The following is a 6,107-nucleotide window of genomic DNA, read 5'->3' on the forward strand; positions in this document are numbered from 1 at the left end:
AGGTTCCCCTGCATGGACCTCATGGAAAACACTCTCATTTGCCTCTGGCTTCAGAGGAGATTGTAGCTAAATGTTGGGGCTCAAGCTCCCACATACTTCGTTGTTCCCTTTTCTTTATCTCAGATTTCTGGAGAAGAAAGAGAATACACTTCTTTGAGCGTCTGAAAGCAAACGGGTGTTTCTTTTCAAATCTCCCTAAGCTGCGTTGGAATGGAAGAACAAAAGGCATCTGACCTGTCTCCATAGCAACCCTCCGATTCTGAATCTTTGTCTCTCCCATGCATTCATCCTGTCTCCACACACACACACACACTTTCTCATATATATATATATATATATATATATATATATATATATATATATATGCGCGCATGCATTTGGCTGCATACAGGTCACCAGCCAAAGTGAGCTCATGTTTATTCAGTGCTAGGTCAAGCCTGCTGTTCCTTAGCATGTTAGCATGGTTTCGGATTTGTAGTCATCCCATTTTAGGGGGAAGGAAAGGGCAACTGCTCCTGGCTCAGAGGGTCTTCACCGACACAGGGAGCATGTCTCTCTGAGCCATTGGACAAGCTGGCCTCTGTTTTCGAGGGTGGCAGTCAACTCTTTGAAATGCAGCCTCAGAGGGACACACACAATGGCAGTAAGAACAGCTTTGAATCATAGAAGTGGAAGGTACCCCCAACAGTTATCTAGTCCAGGCATAGGCAAACTCCAGCCCTCCAGTTGTTTGGGATTACAATTCCCATCATCCCTGACCACTGGTCCTGTTAGCTAGGGATGATGGGAATTGTAGTCCCAAACATCTGGAGACCGGAGTTTGCCTATGCCTGATCTAGTCCTTTCCCTGCAATGAAACCAAAGAGTCACTTACAGGTGGGCATCCAATCTATGCTTAAAAAGAACGGGACTTCTGCTGCTGAATGAAATGCCATTGTTGGTGCCTCTGTGCTGCTGTTCTGCTTATTTTCAGAATTTAAAACCATAAAAATGTAGATGTGGGAAGGATCCCAAGAGCCCAACGCAATGCAATGCAGGAATCATAGCTGAGGGATCTGAAAGAGGACCACCCAACCTCTGCTTTAAAACCTCCAACAAAGGCGAGTCCACCAGCTTCCAGGGGAGTCCGTTCTACTGCCGAACAGCTCTTACCCTCAGAAACTTCTTCCTGGTATGTAGTCAGAATCTCCTTTCTTGTAACTTGAAGCCATAGGTCCTGCCCTCCGAAGCAGCAGAAGAAAAGGGTTGCTCCATCTCCCATGTGACAGCCCTTCTGATATTTGAAGGTGGCTCTCATACCACCTCTCTGTATCCTCTTTTCCATATCATTATTTTCTTTGAAATTCACTGATTCCACAATGGATGTCAAAAACAATTGACAATTAATGAGACTGCAAAAACATAAACAAGATGGTTGGGTCCCAGGCCCACTTCTGGACCACTGGGTCCTGGGTATTTATACCAGCTCCCCACACCTAGCCTCCCAGCATCCCTGCACATGGTGAGGATAAAGGTGGAGGGACCTGCATCAGTTCTTTGCCTCCAGCTGGGAATATATTTCATTCTGGATGTCATGACAAAAACAACCCAGACCATATCATTTTTCATCCTTTGCCCTTCAACCTTCCCTCCTCCATAGAAATTCCAAAATCAGCAGTTTTCCAAACCTCCCTGTGGGTCTTGTGGTGACACAGTGTGTCCTCTCTGCTGAATTACTGGGCAGACTCCCGTCACTCCTTGACTGGATGTACATACCTTCTTCTGTTGAGCTGAAAGCATATGAGAGCAACAGGGAGAAGAATTTGCCAAAGAGAGTTGGGGCCTGATTATCCACCAGCGGAAATATGATGTCCTCAATGGAAATTAAATCCTTCGGATTACCATGGAATTCCTGATGGGAGGCACTTTGCCTCAAAAAGGACATTGTACAGTTTGAAGCTGTTCAGAAAAGGGCAACCAGAGTGATCAAGGGGATGGAGCGACCACTCTGCAAACGAGGCCCGGTACTGAGTTAGTTGTGCAGACATGACTGGGATGTCAATAATGAATATGCTTCTTGCTCTGATGCCTCTGGAACATGGTTGTAGGACTTAGGCTGGAAGAAGATGGAGAAGCTGAAACAGAGACTAGTCCATAAGGCTAGTGCCATACTGAAGGAGCCCTAGGCCTTTGTCTCAAGAAAAGTTTCAGGGCATGGGGGCATACCCTCCAAGTGTCCTGATTTTCCAGGGACATTTCAAAAGCCATCCAGGAATGTCCCTGTTTGCTCCACCAGCGCCGCTGCTGCCTAGCTCGGGCAGGAGGATAAGCCAGCACTTACCTTGAGCGACAGCAGTCGTGGTGGTGGCAGCTGCAAGGGCGCATCCTGTTGCATTGCCACTGCATCTCCATGTCCTCTCCATGGCCACTACTTCCTATGGGCAGCTTGTAGTGGCTGCTGGAGAGGGGTGAAGAGGAGGAGGAGAGGATGCAGCTGCCAAGGTCCAGCCCCATGTGATGCGCCAGCTCTGAGGGGCAGGCAGAGGGCAGGGCTCCCTGGGCAGGAAGAAAGGGGGAACGGAATGAAGCGGAGCACAAGGAGTCTTGATTTAAATAATAGTAATGCTTTGTGTGTCTGCATCTAATCTTGGCCCCTTTTCTAAAGTTTATTCATTTGTGATTTATTTATTTGTGTGTGTTTTTCTTTTTGTAAATCTACCAAATAATAGATTAAATAAAATCAGGATTGAGGGTTGTTGTTTTTTCAGGATGGTGGAGGGCATGGGTGCTGTGCCCCATTGGTGCAGTGGTGGTGGCACTTGCCCTCCTTCCGATAGCAAATGCTCTGTGGGGGTATAGGATAAAAATGTGGGGTCAAGGAGGGTCTGTGGCAGGGGACTGGGAAGTGTCCCTATTTTCATCTGAGGAATGTTGCATGGTATGTAGGAGTGACTCAGGTTTTGTTTCTGGAGTGGCTGTATCAGTTCTGGACTAAAATCTGGGAGACCGGGGTTCAAACCCCAACTTGTCCAGGAAGCTCACTAGATGACCTTGGGCCAGTTGCTGCCTCTCTCAGCCTAACCTACTCTTGCGGTTGTTGGGAGATAAAATGGGAAGGAGAACCACGTAGTTCCTTGGAGAAAAGGTGTGATTATATAAAATAAAAATAAAAAATCTGAATAGGTCATGAAGTGCAAGTGACCAGTGGTGATTTCCCCCACCACCTTCACTGAGACTGCTTCTGAGAAATTACAGAGAGAAGCTCTTTTGTGAGAGGTATTTTCCCCCTTGGAATCAACAGCTGGTTCCTATCGGGCAGTTTGCCATTGCAAGAGGTCGGAGAGATTTGGGGAGGGGGAAGCTGGAGGAGGGGGCGAGAAGGCCATAATGAGGAGGACGGAGACAGAGGATGAAAGGCCTGTCAACGGGCAGGGTGGAACTGAACCTGGAGGACACCCCAGTGGGAGCCTTTGAAGACGCTCTCTATAGGGTGCCCTCTTTTAAACATCAGACTGCACTGCTGAAGGGAAGGCCGTGGGGGGGGGGCTCACTTTCCTTCTGACAGCTTATAGGGGCTGGGAAGCCCCCTGCTAAAAGCTGCCCTGCCCCTCTGTCAAGGGCCTCCTGCAGGCTACTTCTCTGCAGGCTTCAGCCTACGTCCCTCCTTTTCTGGTTCCTGTCGGAAGCTAAAGGGGGCCGATATCGTTTACGGGGGGGGGGAAAGGCAGGAGGCAGCCACCCTCGGAAATCAGCCACGGGGCAGTCCCGCTTCCTGTGGAAAATCAAAACGCCGAGTGGGGCTGCAACAGGATCTCTTGGCAGCCTTTAGGGTCACTTGGCCAAAGACAGAGAGAGCTGTGGCGCACAGAGGGGTCTTTGGAATATGCCTCCGCCCACCATCTTGGGGATGGAAATTGCACAAAAACAGGAGCTGGTCTGGTGGAGCGTCTCAGAGCCTGGATTATGATGTTTCTGGCTGTGGAAAATACAGCATAAGTATTTCTGGTGCTGGGAGTTCCCTTGGTAGCATTAGGCAAACCACTTGTAGGAACCAAAGAACAGCATTCTCTTCTCACAGGCGTCAACCAGATGCCCCAAACAGAAAGACACAAGCAGGACCTGAGCTTTTTGATAGAACAGTGTTAAATTGGTTAAAGCTGTCTGCATTGCAATAATAATTCCTAAATGCTCAAGGACAAGATGTAGCAACTCCCCTATGAAGAAAGGTTGCAGCATTTTGGACATTTCAGAGAAAGGGGGAGGAAAAGGCAATATGCTAGAAGTTTATAAAATTATTCATGGCCTGGAAAAAATGAATAGATAAAAGATTTTTTCTTTCTATCTCACGACACTCATGGCACTATCATTATCTTTACTGTATGTATGTATGTATGTATGTATTTTCCATCCTCCCCTCTAAATTCCCAGGATGGGTTACAGCATTTAAAATGTTATTAAATCACTGGACATTTGATGAAGCTGAATGTTGGAAGGTTCAGGACAGATAAAAGAAAGTCCTTCATGCAGTGCATGGTCAAACTGAGGAACTCCCTCTTGCAGGAAGCAGTGAGGGCCACCAACTTGGATGGCATTAAACAGGATTAAACAAATCCATGGACAAGAGGGCAATTGATGGCTTCTAGCCAGAATGGTTATGCTTTGCCTCCACAATTAATGGCAGCAATGTTTCTGAATACCACTTGCTGGAAAACAAAATAAGGAAGAGGTCTCTTGTGCTTGAATCCTGCTTGCAGGCTTCCACTTGAAGCATGTGCTTGGCCACTTTAAGAAGAGGATGCTGGGCTAGATAGGCCCTTGGCCGGATCCAGCAGATCTCTTCTAAAGTTCTTATAATGGAGGGAGTGGTGCTTTTGTTTGCAAAACCTAAACTTTACTCCATTGCAGGCTATTTCCCAATCTTTGCAGGAAACGTCAAACTCTTAATTGTGGTGGCGGCAGCCTCTGCTCTGGGTCTTGTGGATGGAAATGCAAACTCAGCAGACAGCAGATTTCAAGTTCCTTCAGGTCAATGTTTACATGAACCGTCTCTCCGCCAGAGCCCAGAATGCTGCTTGTAAACGAAGGAACATCAGCAACTAAGGGCTAGGATGGTGGAAGTATCTGGGGATCTCATCATTGTCAATTTCAATAAATATTCTAAAAAACAGAGAGCGAAAGAAGGAGAAAACCAGTTGTCAAGAAAGGAGATTCCATTTAAACCCCAGGCAGGGTAAGAGCTCTGAGGGCAAAAGCTGCTCAACGGTGGAATGGACTCACTTGGAAGGTGATGGGCTCTTCTTCCTTGATAGTTTTCAATCAGAGGTTAGGGGTCCATCCATCAGGGATGCTTTAGCTGTGATTCCTACATTGCAAGGGGGTTGGAATAGATGACCGTTGGAGGACTCTTCCCACTCTACAGTTCTATGATTCTCCCTCTAGGTGTGCTCAAAGAGAGATGTCAAGGATGGAAAGCAGAAGGCAGCAACAGCTTAGTCACACTCCACAGGGGTGATCCTGAATATCATGAAACCCAACCCCAAGCTCTTTCTCCTGTGGGATGCTGATATGGACCATGTGACTTGGCAGCTCATTCTCCCATCCAGAGCGTGGTACCCAGTGAAGCATGGTTGTGTCATGGCAATGAAGGTCTAGCACTACCAAGTGAAACGTCAAGCAATAAAAAATATATATTTTAGACCCCAAATCTCAAAGGCACTCGGTAGAACTCATGGACATCTAACAAAGCTGAATGTTGGAAGATTTGGTACAGATAAAAAAGCACTTCTTCATACAGCGTGGTGTTAAACTATGGAACTTGCTGCCACAGGAGGAAGCAGTGGTCACCAACTTGGATAGCTTTGAAAGAACAAATTCATGGAGGACAAGGTTTTTCACGGCTACCAGCCTGGATGGCTCCAATCATGGTCAGAGGTAGGAATGCTTCTGAACACCAGTTGCTGGAAGCCACAGGAGAGTTGCTCTTGTGCTTGGGACCTGCTTGTGGGCTCCCCTTATGTCTTTATTGATACTCCAGCTCAGAATGGAAAATCACAGGCGAATAGGAAGGGCCGATGGGGAAGGGGAGTTCAAAATAACTCCTGTTTCATTTACCTCTGCCTTTCCCCTCC

At 47.2% G+C, this 6,107-nt stretch overlaps 1 long non-coding RNA gene across 1 annotated transcript; it reads right to left on the reverse strand.

The window, feature by feature from the left end:
- Positions 1–400: 400 nt before the first annotated feature.
- LOC308468076 lies at positions 401–5,505 on the reverse strand. The gene is made up of 2 exons (XR_013981449.1): positions 2,321–5,505; positions 401–1,910 (listed from the first exon to the last, which is right to left on the reverse strand). It is a non-coding gene; the product is annotated as an uncharacterized lncRNA (long non-coding RNA).
- Between the last annotated feature and the right edge of the window lie 602 nt (positions 5,506–6,107).

The sequence above is a fragment of the Podarcis pityusensis genome (genome assembly GCF_964106645.2).
Source record: "Podarcis pityusensis genome assembly, chromosome: Z".
NCBI lineage: Eukaryota > Metazoa > Chordata > Lepidosauria > Squamata > Lacertidae > Podarcis > Podarcis pityusensis.